Source organism: Camelus ferus, chromosome 19 (assembly GCF_009834535.1).
Source record: "Camelus ferus isolate YT-003-E chromosome 19, BCGSAC_Cfer_1.0, whole genome shotgun sequence".
Classification (NCBI taxonomy): Eukaryota; Metazoa; Chordata; class Mammalia; order Artiodactyla; family Camelidae; genus Camelus; species Camelus ferus.
This window is the reverse complement of record NC_045714.1, coordinates 4430592-4448778: the sequence shown is the minus strand read 5'-3', so window position 1 is coordinate 4448778 and position 18187 is coordinate 4430592. Positions and strand designations below refer to the sequence as shown.

General features: G+C 51.4%; 1 long non-coding RNA gene across 1 annotated transcript in view; it reads left to right on the top strand.

The window, feature by feature from the left end:
* The window catches only part of LOC116657832, a 41544-nt gene extending 24363 nt beyond the window's left edge, over positions 1-17181 (top strand). The window contains exons 4-6 of the long non-coding RNA XR_004312970.1: positions 13283-13445; positions 13904-13977; positions 15370-17181. This is a non-coding gene — a long non-coding RNA (uncharacterized LOC116657832). The remainder of the gene's footprint in view (positions 1-13282; positions 13446-13903; positions 13978-15369) is intronic.
* The last annotated feature ends 1006 nt before the right edge of the window (positions 17182-18187 follow it).

Genomic DNA, 18187 nt, shown 5'->3' with positions numbered 1-18187 from the left:
GACGGCGGGATTGCCATTTACAGTGATGGGGAAGACTATGTGGGGGCCGGCTCTGGGGAGAGATGGAGATTTCAGAACCTGGCATTTCATGGTCCTGATGCTGAGTGCTGTCCCCGCCCTTGGTTCCCACGGCCTCTTTCCATCTGTGCAGCAGGTCCTGGCATGTCCACTGGTCATGGCCCTTCCTGAATTCCCAGCTCCAAGGTAGCCCAGGGAGCTCAGCCTGGGCTGTACCCGGATAAGGATGAACATCCTGCACAATCAGCGAGCAGATCCGTTGTTGAGACTCATTGGTGGCCCCGAGTCCCCTGGGTCCAAATGGAGCTTTATCTCTGTAGCCATCTGTCCAGGTCTATTTGTCAGAATGGGCTACATCTATTAAAGGCTGTGTGAACTTTAGATGTTTGCTGGCAGGAAATTCTTGCATCTTCAAATTCTATCACCTGGGGAAAAGGAGGGAGGGGCTTTTATGGACGTGCAGTTTATTACAATAAAACATCTTAATATCCACTGCTGCTGGCATCAAAATATTGCCGTAAATTCTGAAAGAGTCATTTATAACACTGATGTGTTTCTTTAAAAACAAAACCGAGAAAACTCATCTATCTAGATTTAAAAGTAAAGTAGAGATGCCCAGCTTCTAATGATTCATTCATTTGTACAGTAAAGTCTACAAAGCACCTATACGTAGTAGGGCCCTGGTTAAGGAGGAGAGAGATGAATCAGATTTTGTTCTCAAGGAGCCCCTGGCTGATGTGGGACTTGAACATGGGTATAAATAGTGCATAGATGCGGTGGGTTAGTGCAGTGAGAGGTCCTGAGGTTCGGAGAAGGGAGGGGTTGCTGGATGCTGGGGGTTAGAGAAGGCTTTCTGAAGGGATGCTGTGTTCATTAGCTTGCTTTTGGCTGCAAGTGCAAGCAAGGAACCTGACTCACGTGGTGACGGAATTCATTATCGCCCACGACGAAGACCAGCCATGAGGTGGGCTTCAGGATGGGTTGATTTAGCAACTGTACAGTTCCCCAGGGATCCAGGATGAGCTGGCCTCCCTCCAAGCTGCAGGGAACCCAGGCCAGGCTCTTGAGAGGCCTCCCTCTACTCAGTTTTGTGCAGCCCTGAGAACGTTCACTGTGGGAGAGAGAGGTGCACACTCTCCGTGTAGCTCCCCAGCCTCTCTGGGGACTCTCACAGCTCCCCTCGCCTCACTTGTTCTGGGCCTAAGAGTGTCTCCTGCTGTAAATTCCCTCCCTGGAATCTCCTTCCGCACGTCCCTCCTCTCTTATGTCGGGGTGGGGGTCGCTGGCAGGCATGGGTGTTTCCAGCACTGTCTTTAGAATGAGTGGGTTATGCTTCCAGGTTTGGGACTTCAGCCAAAATTCCAAGTCCTCCAGAAAAGTCTTCTTCAATTTCCAGTTGCAATGGATTCCCTGTCTCTGGAGAGAAGGACTGTTTTCTGGAAAGAGGTGTCGGGAGCAATGTGTGTGTGGGGGGCTGTCACCGAGGCCCCTCTTCCACCCACGAGGGCACAGTCAGCAGTCAGTGCTGTGGGCTGGGACTCTGGCGCGGTGTCACCGGTCCCCGGTGGGGGGGTGTCTGCCCTGCCTGACTCTGCCCTGAGACCTGCGGCTCCTGATGGCTCCATGCGGCCGCGTCCAGGTGAGGATAAGGCGAGTCAGCGCACAGGAGCGCTCGGGAGCCCGGCGCCCACCCGGTCAGTGCCCGTGAGCTCAGCCCACTATCGTCCGCGGGTCGCCCATCAGCGGCACAGGTGAATCTAGTCAAGAGGCCGCCCTGGAATCGGGGCTTTGGGTTTAGGAGGAGAGATTTCTGTAGGGCCGCTTCGAGATTTAGCCTGTAATTGGCAGCTTTGCTTCCAATAGCTCTCGAGAGACAAGGTTGCTTGCCCCTGCCCCGCCCCACCAAGGGGCGCCCGCTCTGGCGGCTGCTGTCGGGAGGCCCGACGACGCAAACGCGCCTTCCCAAGCCCTGGGCTCAGGGCCTGCTGCTCTTTCCTCCTCCTGCTTCTTAATTAAAAACAAATTATATCCCAAAGCCTCCATTACTGCAGACTCCCCGACACTCTGCTGTGGGCTCATCTCCAGAAAACAGCACTGACTTCTCAAGGTTTTTCTCCTCTGAGTACCCTCTTTTATCCTAAGACCAGGAAGAAACATATGCTTTCGCTCAATGCTGGAAAATTCCCTCATTCTGAAATCTCCCCTCCCCTTCCTTTTCTGGCTAAATGTCTAGGTTTCTCTTTCAGGGATGGCAGATGCTGAAGTACCTGCAGGCTGTAAAGCAGGTTGTAAACACAAGGTGATGTTGTTATTATGACTGTGCGTTATAATGACGACACACTGCTCCCCTCCCCCTAACCTGGGCCACTGTGATTCATCATTTGTCCATAAATGTTCCTGAGCCTCTCCTGGGTGCTGGGGATGCAGTGGTGACCAGTGTCCCTGTCCTCCTGAAACTTACATTCGAATGGGGGAGAGAAAGAATAATGTGTAAATGAAGTAAGTGCAGGGCACTGGTGGACCATGAGGAGTCCTGTGAAGGAAAGGAGTGATGTGACCCACGGGAGGGGTGGCTGACTTTGGGAAGTTGGGAGGCCTTTTGACGAAGGGCCGCTTGATCCGTCTTGCCAGATGAGAAGGAGGCAGCTGAGGGCAGGTGTATTTAGGGAGGGTTACTCCTGGTGTTGGGACCTGAAGTGGGACAAGCTCAAGGAATGTAAGACATAGCAGTGATAGGCAGGGCAGCTGGTGGGAGGGGAGCGTGGGCAGATACGGGAACTGAGAGGAGGTTTGGCCTGACCTGTCAGTCCCCAGGAGAGAGGGCACTGGAGGGTTTTACATAGAGAGGTGCTGTGATCTGATTCAGGCATTGAAAGGTTCCCTGTTACTGCACCTGTATTGGGAGGAGGGGTTGTTCATGAGCAGGAGGGGAGGCAGGAAGGCCAGGGCGAGGCAAGGGCAGAGTTCAAGATTAGCTACTGCTGGGAAGATGGATGAGAAATCATGTGCTCTGCACACTGTGTAGTGTCTCCATCTGAGGGACAATGGGCTAGCACCTGCCATGGCCCAGTGACATCTGAGGCTTCTGATGGTGATGACGATGAGGGAGATGACTTTAGAGCATCCTTCTCAGCCTGCGTTTCTGCAGGTAAAAGTCTGAACCACAGGAACCAGCAAAAAACCACAAGGGGCTGATAAGGCCAGGAATGAAAGTCACAGAGTGTCATCATCAAATGCAATTGTGATGATGGTGGTGGTGGTGGTGGTGGTGGTGGTGGTGATGGTGGTGATGATGATGATGGTGATAGTAACCGACACTTTAACCCTGCATCCTGTGGGCAGACCCCACTGAGCACTTTACTGCTACTTCCTGCTCTAATCTGTCCCGTGTTCTTATGTAATAGGGACTGTCATTGTCCTCATTTTTCAGACAAGGAAATTGAGGCACAGAGAGGTTACATGACTTGCCCAAGGTCACACAGCTAGTAAGTGGTGGACTGGGATTTGGACCCAGAGAATCCTCCTCCAGAGGCTGTGCTCTCAGAAAGCTAACAGTTGTGATGTGCTGTCTTCCTGCACAGAAAACACTCATGAATGGTTTCACTCTGTGACCTTCTTAGGTCACATTTCTTGGCATTCCAACATCTGGCTTCCAAAAAAGGCAAAATGGAAATACTTCACCCAGGTGTTTCCTCTTTTCCAGACGCCATCCACCCCTCCTGTGACCTCCCACTCTCGGCTCCAGACTCATCCACCGCCCCCACTAAGAACAGGCAAACCCTGATTTCCCAAGTGCCTGCAGAGCAGGGCTGCAGAGTCGGCAGGTGGGGTCTGGGCCCCCCGCCTCCAGGAGAGAATGAGCAGGATCTGTGTAGCTTTACGACCCAAGATGGACTGTGTTCAAGTTCATGCTACTCGCTGGGATCCACCTGCAGCAGAGAAAATGAGGGGCTTTGAGCTGTAATTCCTGGATTGAGAGTCTTCTGGTCTCTTAGGTGGGACCGTAAAACCAGAGATTGCAGCAACTATGGCCCTTCCCAGGGGGCCAGAGAGTAGCTGAACATGAGCCCACCCTGTGCTGTGGGGACAGACCTGCCCCCTGCTGGGCTGGAGCAGCTTCCCAAGGCTTGTCCCTGGTGACCCGCGCACCTGCCAGTGACAGGAGGAGCTTGGCAGGGAGCCAATCCGAGAGCAGTGAAGATGGAAGCACAATTTCCAGGGACCAGGCGATGAAATATTCATGCCAGGTGAACTCTGCATCTGAGCCGAGCAGAGTCTTGCCGTCTGGACTTTGCAGGCTGCTGGTGCGGTGTCTACACGGCACGTCTGCATAGCCCGGCAAAACTTTCTGACCCTTCGGAGCCCAGCAGCGGCAACCTGAGACTGAGTTGGTGGTAGAACTGGGTCCCCTTGGAAATTCTGAGGAATTTATAACTGTGGGGCCCCCCCATCCTGCTCCATTCACAATGTCATACATCCTGGGTCAGTCCCGCAGAAGCCCGAGTCCTGTGCTGGGACTTTCCTGGCTTTGGGGCTTAGTAACACGTGATGGTCTCTAGGGATTGCTGCACACAGGGGAGGGGCGGGCCAGTGGGGGAGTTTTCTTGGTCTGGGGTATCCCCTCGGATGCTGGGAGGGGCTCATCTTGGGGGAATGGGGGTCCTGGAACCCTGGGTCTCTCTCTCAGGCTGCAGCCAACACTGGGTGTCCTCAGGGCTTGGAAGAAGAGAAGGAGGTTTCTCGTAAAGGCCACACCTGTCCCTCCATCTCCCACCCCCTTTCTTAGCGCTGGTGGGCTCTAGCCTCCCAGGAAGGGGTGCTTCCTTTACTAAAATCACTGGTTCATGACATCGTTTGTTCATTTGCTTTTGGGAAAGAGGGTATTGGACCACCCTTTAGAATTTTAGCTCCAGGAGGGAAGGGATTTTGTTCACTGTTGTATCAGGGCATTGTCTGGCTCAGTATGTGTTTGTTAGAATATCAAATTAATAAATAAATGAGGGATCTTGTCTGTCCCTTAACCTAGCAGAGAGCCTGGCATGCAGTAGGACTCAATATCTATCAGACGAATGAGTGAATGAATGAACGAATGAATGAAACTTCTCAATCTCCCCCTGCCCTCACCTGTCTCTTCTATTGTCTTCAGGTCCCTCCTCCCTATCTCATTCCAACATCCCTCTTTTCAGGCCTTCTTGGGGGATTTGGGGCCCCTCATGCACTCCCAGGGACCTGCTTTAACTGCCTCCCTCCTGCCTCCATGACAGATTTTTCTCAGCCTTGGGAGCTGAGGCTTTGTGCTCTGGGAAGCCAAGCACTGATGCTCCCAGCTCTGCAAGTCACCTCCGAGTTTGAGGCTGATCCAGGAACACTGTCTTCCCACCATCACTCACTCCTCGCTGAGCTGTGAGGTGGTCAGAACCGCTTCTGATTGGCTGGCCGCCACAGGTCACACTCCTGGAAACAAGTTCCTGCACAGATAGCCTGGTTTCTAGAATCTAGGAGTCAGTCATCTCCTACTTTTGCCAGCGCTAAAAACGGCATTATTTCCCCAAACTCAGCTGTACCTGTGGAGACGAAAACATAAGCCAGCCTAATTTTAGCAGGTGACAGACTGCACACTTGGGGCTGTAATTAGCATCTCGTTCAAAGGGTGGAGTTTCCAACCCATGCAGGGAGTGTCTGCCCTGGGGGGCCTCTCAGCTCAGCCCCTGTCTCTGGTGTCTGGCTGGGGACGGAGCCTGCTGCACAGAGGGAAGACCCGGGGCTCCCTGGAGTCCCAGGAAGTGGGGGAAGTCCTTTGTGGGTGGTGTTCCCCATCCTCACTCCTCATCTTTCCCCTCCTGGCCTGTCGTTTGCAGAAGGCTTGATCCTGCCCAGATCTGAGTGCTGTCCTCCCACAGGGATGACCTAGCCAGGCTCGTGTAACCAAGATGCCCTCTCACATTGGTGCTGGGCTTGAGGGTCATCTGTCCCACAGCTGCCCTCGTAGGAGGCAGGGCAGAGTTGCTGAGCTGCAACAGGCCTCGGGGTGCCCCCCACCCCTAGTCTCCCTCTCTCGTGTCTCTCATAGAGGTGGGGAACCTGGTCGCCTGGAAGAAAGACCACATTTCCCAGATCCTCTTGTGGCCAGCAGGATATCAGCATCATCTCTCTCTTTCCGTTGACTGGAAGAGAACGAGGATGCTGGGTTAAAAGGTAGAAGGACACCCACTTTCCTTCTTTGCACAGTTAATAGGTAATTGTAACAACCTGCTCTGGTTTCTATAAATTAGAAAGTTCTTCATTGGCCAAAAGATGGAAAACCCAGCCTCATGGGTCAGGGCAAAAAGGAAATTTGGGGGCTCGGGCAAGTGGACCTTTCCAGAAAGGGCTGTCTCAGGCATGTCGCGGGAAGAAGTGGGGACCAAAAGGAGGCGTTCTTTAACAAAATAAACATTTACTCCATCTCAGGGTTCCAAATTTGCCTCTCACTGTTGTGGCACACGGGGGAAATGATGGTCATACTGACAGAGACAGGCTCGACCTCGGCAAAATCAAGGCACACACCTGATTGGAGGGGAGATTGGCAGCATGGTCCAAGCGTCCAAAGCTCGGAAAACTCACCCGTTGCAGGAAACTCTCTCTGTTTCTTAGTCCCAGGTCTGGGGACCCAACTTGTCTTACCTGCGCCTGTTGTTTTCACAGCAGATTTGTTAAGGTCATAAACAATTCTGCCTTGAAAGGACCACAGAAGCTCATTGTAACCCCGGTGTTGGCTGGTAGATGTGCTCAAGTCCTGCGTCTGTGGGAAGTCCGAAATGGATGCGTTTTACTGGTGACTCTGGAACAACACAGAGGGAAGTGATTTTGGTGATTTTTACCGATGAATGCCCCAGTCCCTTGGCCGTTTCTGCCACCTCCAGCGTCAGGATGTGTTACCTAGCAACTGAATGTGCTTCTACGTCCTCCCTCCCGATTTCACTTCCATCTCCCCACTGATGTTGAGTAATTGTTTCTTTGTTATTTTCCTAATTTTGGGCCCACATTTTCCAAGCCCAAGTGGCTTCTTGGTATAATTTCCCCACACTATGGACGTTCCTCTACTCCGAGCAACTCTCATCCCAGCTGGTAAGAGATGGGTTTCGTGATAATTATCACGGCCACTTCCTGTCTGTCTGCTCTGCGCCTCCGCCTTTTCCTGATGGCCTCATTACTCTGCAGGAGAGCTCCATGAGGTAGGGCCTGTTTTCCCATTTTACAGACAAGGAAGCTGAGGATGGGTCAGGAGAAGGGACTTGATGGAAAGTCGGGGTGCTCTCTCACCCTGCAGCCCAAGCTCCTAACCGTTGCTCACTGGTCACCCAGTTTAAATCATTTCCAGGCCACCGTCTCCACTTTGCCACATCCACATGCCACCAGGATGATTCCTTACTCCAGGGGCGGGCGCATGTGTTCTGTGAAGGGTCAGAGAGTAACTCTTTTAGGCTTTGGGGGCCACGTGGTTTCTGTTGCAGCTTCTCTGCTGGTGTATCATGAAAGCAGCTCAGCCAGGGACAACGTGTAAATGAATCAGCGTGGCAGCGTTCCAGCAAAACTCGATTTACAACAGGTAGTTGGCCTGAAGTTTGCTGAATATTCACTCAATATTTTTCTTTACATAAACCCATGTTTGTTTTTACTAGAAGACTTTTATTTGGAAGGGAAACCATATCACCAGTGTAAATAGGAAACCAGCATGTCTTGCTGCAGGAGGATGGTAACCATAGAAATAAAAACCATACATCTTAACGGAGGGGCTGCGTTCTGCACGAAGCCTGGGACCTGTTCTTTCTTTGTTCCAAAGGATATAGGCAAGGCTTGGGGAGGTGCTAAAGGCATATTAGCACCAAAACAAGATGTTGTCTTCGATATAATTGGAAGGGGTAGAGAAGAATCAGTACAGGATGCGATGGTAGTTAATGCCATGTCTGTCTGTCTTGTGAAATGATCTCATGCACCGTGATTTGTGAAGCTGTGAAGCCAGAGAAGGGGGCTGGGAGGGGTGGAAAGCGTTGCTTTCACCTTGGAGCGGTGAGTCGGGGGACCCTATGCAGGCAGTGTGCGTGTGGGGTGCAGAACTCGCAGCACGAAAGACAGTGGATGTAGCTTTAGCACTGGCTCCTTGAGAGCACTGTGGGGCTGCTGTGGTCCCCTCCAGAGCCAGCACCTGCAGGTGACTATCAGCTCCGGCTCCAAGGACAGGCCGAAGGTGGCTTTTCAAGTTTAATTGTGTCAGAGGAAGTCCCACTGCATCATCAAGAAACGAATAACCTCTATCAAGAAATGAATAAGCTCAATTTCCCTTCATTAGGGTTCTTTTCCCCCCTTTTTCCCCCACTTCTCTATCTTCCTTGCTTTGGCTTACTCTCTCAAGTATTTACATATATACACACACGTACACGCACATATTTTGTTTGCCTCTTTACAAAATCACATGTTTTGATTATCTTTTATTTCTGGCAACCACTTCCTCATCCTCTTTCATGATCAGCCAAGCAGAGAATTAATTTAAATTTTCTACAGTGTCAGGCCTCTCATGAAATTACTCCCACTCTCTCATGGAAGCTCTGGTAACTTAGTGGAAAGATCTCCTGCTCCTTACATCCTTGAAAAATGCCTCTTGAGTTTCCCGACATGGGGCAGTCTTAATTCTCTTGGTAGCTTTAGGTGTCCTTACCGTTGCCCTGAACTGAAAACCTCATCCCCACCCCATCCCCATCCTTGGCTCTGCTGGGAGCGGCCCCTCCCTCATCTCTGGGTTCTGTCTGAGCTTCTTGGCTCCCTGACAGCCCCATATTTTCTTCCCAAGGCATCTTAGATTTGATGAAATTCTCTAATATTTCAGGTAATAATAACCACAGTGCAGAGGGGAAAAACAGTGGGTGTATCTCCCAGGCCGCTATGGACAGTGGAGGTGAGGTGGGGGCTGTCCTCGGCAACTAACGCTGGGACTCTGATGCCTGTCCTGAGGGTTCCATCATTAGGATGACGGAAAGTTCTCAAGTGTGTCTTAGATTCTGGCAGCCTTAAAATGTACTACCATCCCAGATCCCTGGGAGAGTGTGATTGAGACCTTCCCAGTGAAGTGATGAAAACTGAACTGTTCTGTGTCTGTAACACGGGAGTGTGACCAGGACTGAAGAAGCACAGGCTGCCTTTCCTCGGAGCTGAGGGTGAATCAGCAAGTTGTGGGGTCAGGGACCACCTGGCCCCTGTGGGTGGCGGGTCAGGGTGTTGGTGACCCCCCTGTCCTCAGGGAAGAGCTCGGGGGCCAGGGCGTCTGCCGGACACAGTCCCCAGGGGCCCGGGGATCAGCTGGGCAGCGGGAGCAGGGACATCCCAGAGCACGAATCACTCCGAGGAGGAGGCAGGACTTTTCTCGCTGCCCTTTTCCAACTTGCCACAGCAGATTCCTCTTTTCAGTCGGGGGAAGATGGATGATTTCATGACTTGGGGCACGCTGCAATCCATCTGGGAGTTTGGGCTAAAGCAAGCACTTCCCCGCGTTGCGCCTTCCGCTCCCTGTTACTCATCACGTGTGATCATTCCTTCACCTCCTGCTGCGATGGAGCAGCTGTCACTGACCTGACAGGTTTTACTCCTCAGGGGCTGCGGGGAGGGGACCGGGCACAGGAAGGGACAGGGCTGGGAGGGAGGGTCCCACTCCAGGTGGGCTGGGGCAACGGAAGCTTTGACCAAGGCAAGAGAACGGGGATGAAGGGAGGTGACGGAGAGACCCTCGTGGGGCCTCAAAGCCCGGGCCCACTGCCAAGAAAATCCCCCACGGGAGGGAGGAGACGGAACGCAGGAAAGAAGAAATAGCCGGAGTTCTCTGCCAAGGGAGCGTCGCAGATTTTAATTCAAGATAAAATGTGTTCCTGTTCGTGCGCAATTAATTTTCCTCCTAAATGAGGGGTTTTGTCTGTCACTGGAGTGTTTCAATAGCAACCGTGTAATTAAGGTAGCATGTGCCTATTTAGTTTGTGAAAGCAGACTGTTTGTGTTAACATGTTGGGGAAGCAAGCGTGGCTTGGATGGGTTCCTGGGTCCAAGAAGGAAAAAGCAAAAGGTCAAAGAAAACACCCCCAAACAGGGAGTTGGCTCTCACTGGGATGACGACGTCTAGAAAGTGTGAGCAGTTTCCCCGGAATGAAGGGGCCCCAGGAACCCTGCTCTGGTTAGAGGAGCTGTGAGAGGAGAAGGGAGGTTGTACCCAGAGATTGTACGAAGGGAAGGAAAACTCACATGCCTACAGAGTCTGGCTCCTCCTAGAGAGGAGGTGTATGTGAGGGAGGCCGGCTGAGTGCGTTTTTTCAACACAGTTGCATTTTGTTTGCATGGTAAATTCATAGGGAATTCATTCCCACGAGGAAACCCAGGGCACTCAACTTTTCTTCAAACACCTGGCTCTCTTGATCCATCTTTTGTTCTGTTGTTTTTAGTAAAGAGGTGGATATAGAGGTTTGTCTTTACCAGAAAAAAAAAAAAAAGCCCAGTGGTCTGAGAGATAATAAATAGTGACTGTTAGGGGCAATGGAGAGTGCCAAGGACTGTGGCAGGTTCAGCCCGGAGAGGGCAGCTGGGACCAACCCAGGTCGTGAGTCGCCTGATGGAAGGTACAGCCAGCTTACAGTGTCTTTGATTTTTCAGAGGAAGCTGGAAATCTAGATTTTTAAGTGAAATCTTTTCTTTTTTTCCCCCAGCTTTATTGAGATACAATCAACAACTAAAATTGTGAGATATCTGAAGTGTACAGTGTGATGATCTAATGTACACATATTGTAGCATCTTTTTATTTTTAATGTTAAAAACCCACTGCATAGACAGAGAGTTGAGGGCTGGTCACAACACATCTCCTGGTTGCATGTGGCCTTAGGTCTCTCATTTGCTGTCTGGGGTAGACTGTTAACCTGCGCACGTTAGTAGCAAAATTTACTTCTCATTTTGGTGAATGATTCATTTCATCTGTTTTGGACTCAATTTTTCCACTCACAAAACCAGCTCCTGCTGCTTCTGCCATGGGTTTTGTTTAAAAGCTCTAAAAACTGGGCTCCTTTACCCTCAAGTTTTTGGTTTGTGTGGGAAATGTCCTGACAGCCCGAATCAGAATGTCTGTAAGATCTTTATCCAGTGTCTGTGGGCTCTGAATTAGGACTTAGCTTTGGCTGCTGTGAAAGAGACAGTGGCTTTTACAAAATAAGGGTTTATTTCTAACTCATGTGAACAGCTGAGCTGGAGTGGCAGTTCTGGCCCAGAAAGCTGTCAGGAGCCCAGGCTCCCTCTGTCTTCACTCCACTACGCCAAGGCCATCGGCTTCATCCACTGGGTCCAGATGCCCCACACTTGTCTGCGTCCCAACACTGAGAAGAGAGAAAAGGCGAGGGTCGGGCACATGCTTCCCTTCATGGGCACAGCCTGGCAGGGGCACTCCTCACCTGTATTCACAGTCCACTGGCAGCGCTCACTCACCTGGCCTCAAATCACTGCAAGGGAGGCTTGGAACCATAGTCCTAATCCTGGGTTGTCGTGTGCCTGCTAAACAGCTGGGGTTTTGTTCCTAAGGGAGGAAGGGGTGTCCAGACAAGGAGGGGCAGTTAGTCATTACAAGCAGATAAGGTAGCCAACTCAGCATAAAACAAGCAAGCAGAATCCTAGTGTCTTAACTGAGATTCTCAACTAGCGTCCAGTTTTCCTCCTGACAGATGGAGATTACTTGGTTTTTAAAACCTCTTAAACAAATTTTGAAGCAAAAAAAATTTTTCTTCCAAATTAATGCTACAGTACTGTGTCCCAAACCTCAGTAACTCGTGTTTTTCCTTCATAATTTTGGACACATTTGTGTACCAAATGAATTATTATTTGCTTTGTTTTTAAATTCTAAATAGACTCAGTATTTTTTCCAAATAAATTTATTTTAAAAGGAATTTTGCTGAATGATAATAAAAATACAACATCAGAATTTTAGGGAATGCAGGCAAAGCAGTGCAAAGAGGAAAACGTATGGCTTTAAGTGTGTATATTGAAGAAGAAGGAAGATCAAAAAATCAGTGACCTAAGATTCCACCTTAAGACACTAGAAAAAAAGGTCAAAGTAAACACTAGAAAAGTAGAATTAAGAAAAGATAAGGAACTAAAGCCAATGAAATTGAAAACATTTGCTGTGAAGCTTTGGTACCCAGTTGAATTGGATTTGTCTCAGCCACCTTTTTATCTGTTCAGATTGTCCTCAGATAATAAAGACTTTGTGTGGTCCTTGCTGGGGAGGAAGGGCACCATGGTGTCACGAAAGCACGAGCCAAGGGGTCAGAATGGAAGAACCCGGCTGTGGGAGTGTTGGCTGGTGGGGAAGTTCCCATCCCGCCAGGGCTGCAGGTCTGTGTGGGGACCCGGGATCCACAGGTGCACCTCCGAGCAAATAGCTTCAGTGCCCGCGGTTTACATTCCTGCAAAATGTTAAAACTACTAAAATTCCTCGAGGGGATAAACCCAAGCCTCTCTGTTTCATCTGAGCTTATTGTGGGCTGGCTAAACTATTTCATAAAGTAACACAAATAACATTTGGAGTAAAAAAAGAAATAGAGAATTAACTAAAAATAGCTGAAGCGGTGGAATTCCATCACAGGGACATTTATGAATAATTAAGGGGCCGACAACACAGGGCTGTTTGTCAGCGAGGCCCTCCCCCTCAGCCTGCTGCTGTTCCCTGCCTGACACCGGCAAGACTTTGTTTTCTAGCTTGAAGTCTCTTAATTAAATCATATTTGTCAAGAAGGAGAAATGTATTTGTGTTTCCTCCGGCTCTCGTTGTTAAAAACTTCGCAATGTTTTCTCTGAAAAATGCTCTTTTTCTGCTCTAAAGAGCTGCATTGTCGCTTTTTCTCTCTTCTATTGTGGGGAGGAAATGCTACAGGTTCTTTGTCAGGCAATCAATTATCCTCCGTAAAGGATCCCTGCAGTCATCATCTGAAAATGATGGCTTCTAAAAAATAATAAAATGCCATTTTAACATACTGTCACCTGTCAGAGTGATTTTGCTCCCCCTCAGAGTCATCAAGCCTGTCAATTGTCCATGTTAATGACCTCTGGCTCTAAATATGGTCACTTTTGCCTGTCACTTCTGGGTTTCAATGTTGATACCGTATTTCTTATAACTTCTCAGAACCCCTGTAATGATGCCCCAATTAGTAGTGCATCCTTCCCTTCCTTCCATCTCACTCTGATTGCTCTAATTTGTGTCCCTTGACAGAACTCCCATCATGCATGCCATCTGTACCTCTGTGTGGAGTAGGAAGTTCTCAAGTTCAAGATCTCTGGCAGGTAAACAACAATTGAAACAATTTCAAGTTCGCGGACATCCCCGGCACTCAACATCAACCACTCCGTCAAGAAAGCAAGACTTGGTATTGTTGGTGAGTAGCAGATAATTTATGAGCTTGTCAGCATAATCCATGGTCCCTGATCTGTATCAGTACAAAATAAGAAACCATTTAAGAGGTGTCAGGAAAACATGGCACCCCCCCCCAACCATTTGACATTGACTCATTCATGTATGAAATTGAGTCTTTGTGATGGTGAAACATTAAAGAGACCATGTAGTCAAATTAATATCATGAAACCAGAGAGTGGAAACAGGTTATTAAATGTCCCCTAGTTTGCCTTCCTTCATTAGGCAGAAGAAAACAAACAGAAGGCTTAGATGCAAAAGTGAATCCATGCCCACGGATTCCTGAAACCAGCATAGACTGAGAAAGGGAAGAGGGGTAGATGCCCCAGATAACGCAGGTTAAAAGGCTTTTACTGGAAAGATCACAGTCATCCAGGCAGCTTATAGACTCTGCCATAGCTTATCCATCTTTTATTCTTGCAGAAGAACCTCAGGGTTCATGCCAACGTTTAGTGGAAATGGTGAAGCATCACTGGAATTCCTGGAGCCAAAGACAGGTATTTAGGTCCCAGTCCGGCCACCACCTGTGGTTTCATTTTGCTTCCCTGCCAGACTTAAATTATTCAATCAACTCAATCGCATCCTCCCATGGGAACCAGGGACGACCTCACCCTCTTGTTACTACAAAGCCTGCCCCTCACAGCCCCTGCTTGTTCACTCTGTTCCCAATTGCAGTGCCCATGTGGCTCTGCACGACGTGAAGTGTCCTACCCCCTGGGCTTTGAGTGTATGTGACTAATGACCTGTCCATCTGTGCAGTGTCCAGTGATGTGTGATTAGCTACTTCATACTATTTGGGGTTGTGGGGGTCCCTCCCTCACCAGTGGGGTGAACAGGAGGTGACCAGGACACAGTGGGATCCTGTAGACCATCAGTGAGTCCGTTTCTGCAGTGGGAGACTGGTTGGGCTGAAACTATCTGAGATGACATGTAACATGCATCCGATGCACGTCCCTTATGTCCTGTGTCTGTTTGCCAGTTTCCCTCTGCTAGACAATATGCTTTTAAGGGCGGAGATTTGAACTATTTTTTTAACTGCTGCATCTCAAGCCCTTGCAGGATTTCCAGCACCTAGTAGACCTTCAATAAATATCTTTGGCATGAACAAATGAACAAACCAGCGCAGTCACAGAACAGCCTTAGCCGGGAAAGAAGGAAGATGTGGTTCTTGCAGCAGAAGTAGCCAGTATCTCACTCCTGTTTTGTGATCCTGGAGAAGGTGATGGGGAGGCAGAACCCTCAGGCCTTCACTGGACTGTGGCCTCTCACCCTCCGTGTCTTGGCTCCCAGTGCAGAGGTGGCGTGGACGGGGGACAGTGAACGGGTGAACTCTCTCCTCCTTTCTCCCCTCCCTGTCGCCCCCACTCCCGGCCTCCTCACTCGGCCTGGGGAGAGGCCCTCACAATTGCTGCCTTCGCTCCTACACTTCACTTCCCAGTTCTCCTGTGGAGCCCAGGCCACTGCTTTAAAGTAGGAAGGAGCCCGCACAGCCTTGAACTGGTGTTTTTGCCGCACACTTGTCTGCTCTTCAGTGCACTTAGGGAGTCGGTTAAAGTAGGGGGCTGCCTGCTGACCACACTCCCACACTGGGTGGCACGTCCGTACTTGAAGGGAGATCGGGGCAGCGCATCTCCCCGCCCCCACAGCCTGGTGATGGCCACCGGGGGGCTGAGGTGACATCTCAGGCTTGTCCTCTGGCCAGCAGTGTGTGTGGGAAAGGACCAGACCTCGGAATCAGTTTCCGAATCTATGAAACGGGAGGCGCACTGAAGTGCACTGATTCTAAGGTGCGCCGTTTTCACATGTTAGTGTCTCTTGGATCTGGTTGTGTCTTATAATCGATGGAGTCTCACTGTTGCCTCATAATTTAATTGTCACTGTTTTCTTAGTGACACGTGAAACAATGACGCATCATCTGGTCAGTTTTGTCTTCGATGTGTGAAGTGCAGTGTCATCCTTGTCGACCAACTATCATGAAGGTCAGATGTGACAACACGGGGCTGAGAGCCTTTGCAAATTATAAAACACTGCACGGTCCCCAGCTCTGCCTGGAGAGCATCCTTGGCAGACGTGCCTCCTCTCCAGGCCTCAAGGTCCTCATCCTTTCACTGAGGACGGTGGACTGGACCCGGGATGCTGAGAACTGCTCTGCTGGGTGATGTCTCAACCAGCCCAAGGGCAGGGGGCCCAGCACGGCCACTGCGAGCAAAGTTCTCCCGGATGGAATGGAGACGAAAGCCCCAGATGAGATGACTCCGAGGGACCTTCTGGACCTGACCTTCTGGGAGGGGTGAGGGTCTCCCTGAGGACCTGAGGGGAGGGCGGCTGGTAGAGGCTGGCCCTGCACACTCCGGGGCACCACCCATGCCCACTCTAGTGGGAACGGGGCCCCCTGGAGGTGTGCAGGGAACGAGCCACATGATCACATCTGCTGGCCTCCATGCTGCTCTTCAGGGAATGGGGTGAGAGGCCCCGAAAACGTGCGGCTCAGCACACAGCACGAGGAGCATTACAGAGAGAGGCCACTGCAGAGAAAATGGAAACCTGACAATGACACTGTTTCCCAAGACAAGTCGGCCGCGAGACGTATGTGTATCAGCTGTGTCTACACGGGCAAATGCAGCAAGCGACTTGCTCCTGATCTAATCTCGTTGTCGGCAATTAAGGGCTGGTCTGTCCAGCTGGGCACCTGGAGGCCGGTGTGTCCATGGGACTCACTGTTCCAACCCCCTCCCCCGGGCGCCAACCACAGCCCTGGAGCCACCGTGGGGACCGGAGGTGTGCGGATGGCGTGATCGGAGGCGTTTGTGCCCGTTAGCCTCAACTTCTGGCTTGCTGCTCGCAGAAGCTGTGGCTTTTTGTTTTCTAAATGAAAAATCATTTTTATTATGAAAGTGATAAATATTCATTGTAAAAGGAAATGACCCCACCAGGACAGCCTTGTCACATTTCAGCTGGAGTCTAGAGCCCTGAGAGCTGCCTTTTCCATAAAGATCCATCCTGTGTCCCCTGCCCCGCCTGCCTCCACGGGGAAGCTGAGAGTCATTAGTCCGGCCCCCAGGGCTCACTGTGGTCCTGTCCCAAGTGACACGTAGGGGACAGGGTCATTTCCAGCCACCCAGGATCCCCTCCCTCTACCTGAAGCTGCCTGATATCCTTTGGGAATTGCCTCCGCCGTGAGGTCGGGGTGCCCGCGGACACAGGCGCATCTGCGGCGCATTGTGACCCGGCCCCGGGCACCGTGTCCTGCTGGCGCCCCGCCTCCTGAAACCTCGTCAGTCCCTCTGGGCGCCAGGCCCCGCCGACCGACCGCTTCGCCCTGGAGGCCGGTCCCAGAGCCTATTTCACGGCTCAGTCACAAGGAAAACGAGCAGGACTTTCCCATTTCATCTGTTAAATGATTTAATTCATGAGGGACTCAGTCCCCACGGCATCCCGGCGCTGCCTGGTTCCCGGGTCACTGTCAAATCCGCATCCTGATGAAGCCACCCAAACCCCGTCAGGCTCTGCGCTGGGCCCCAGCAGAAGTCGTACCGCTGGGCCCTGGGGGACACCTGGTCGAGGTGACTGAGGCTGGAAGGGGAGGGGAGCAGAGTGTGTCCGATTATTTCATGCAGCTGATGTGTGAAGCGACACCCGCGAGGGACGGGATCCAATCCCCACTGAGGACGGGGTCCCACAGAAATACAGCTGATAAATGTCTAATTAAATGTTAAGAAGGACTGTTATTCCTGGAGCAGTTTTAGCCCCCGAGGACTTCAAGCTCCTGACCTTGTTCGCACCCATGTTTACATGCAAATCATCGCCCCCTCCCCTTCCCACATCCTCCTGCTCCTTGTTGGGGGGCAGTGAGGAAAAAGCCTGGCCAGCCCTCAGGTCAAAACAGGTGACACAGGGCGTGAGCGGGAGAGCTTGGGCTGGTCTGCTGGCGGGAGATTCTAGGGGGGGGACACAAGCCAAGGGCCTGAGTCAACCTGCCGGGGCCTGAACAGTGGCCCCGCCCAGCCTGTCCCACGGTCTCTACGGTGGTCTCCCGTCGGGGCTCCCCCCTGGAGCTCTTGATGCTTCTGAGGGCATCGAGGTCCCGAGGTTCCTTGGAGATGCTCTGTCACCCATGATGTGCAAGGAAGACCCTCCTGAGGCTGAAGACTCGGGAACCCGTCCTGGTAAATGTGGTGATCGCGTCACTCGGATTCTGAGGTTGCAGGAGACAGAATCCAGGGTGGATTCTGAGGCCAAGGCAAGAGGAATGACCAGAAGGAAATGGGGGAGCAGAGCACCGGTCCTCAGAGGGGCGGGAGCCAGGGCGTCCTTGGGTCTGACAGCTGGAGGAGACGGGCAGACAGCGGGAATCGGTGAATTAGATCCTTCAGGGAGAACTGACTTACCCATGGGAAGGACAGGACCAGAGCACCAGCGTCCACTCTGGGAGCCAGTCCTAGCCTGATCCCCTCCCTTGACCCTGGCAGGGACTCTTTGAGTAAAACAGGGCAAAGCTGGTGGGGTCACTTGGTCACACTCCTCACCCCTCAGGTGGCAGCAGCACCAAGGCCCAGGCGTGTTGTGACCTGGGCAGGTAGCAGGTGCTGAAAGGGCACTTGGTCCCTGGACTCCAGACTCCAGGATGCCCCAAACCCCTTGAATGCTGCGCTCCGGTCCTCCCACGATGGAGGAGGGGGTTCAGGTACTAAACCAACTGCAAAAAAA